We start from the raw sequence: 275 nt of genomic DNA on the forward strand, positions 1-275 counted from the left end.
GGGGGGGTCAGCAGACACCCCTCCCTCGCCATTATGCCACGATACAATATTATTGGGATTTTTAACATATTGCAATATGTTGCCATTTATAAGCTAGTAGTCAGGGAGCTTAGCAGTCTCAGCCATTACGTTAAGTTATTCTGATGAATCAATATGCAACAGAAAAACAAAAACTCAGTATCGGCCATTATAAATGCCAATACCGAAATATCAGGAAATGCCTAATATAGGTCGATCATACTGGCCCGCCGATATATCAGTCGGGTTCCACCCCC

Source organism: Etheostoma cragini, chromosome 21 (genome assembly GCF_013103735.1).
Source record: "Etheostoma cragini isolate CJK2018 chromosome 21, CSU_Ecrag_1.0, whole genome shotgun sequence".
Lineage (NCBI taxonomy): Eukaryota > Metazoa > Chordata > Actinopteri > Perciformes > Percidae > Etheostoma > Etheostoma cragini.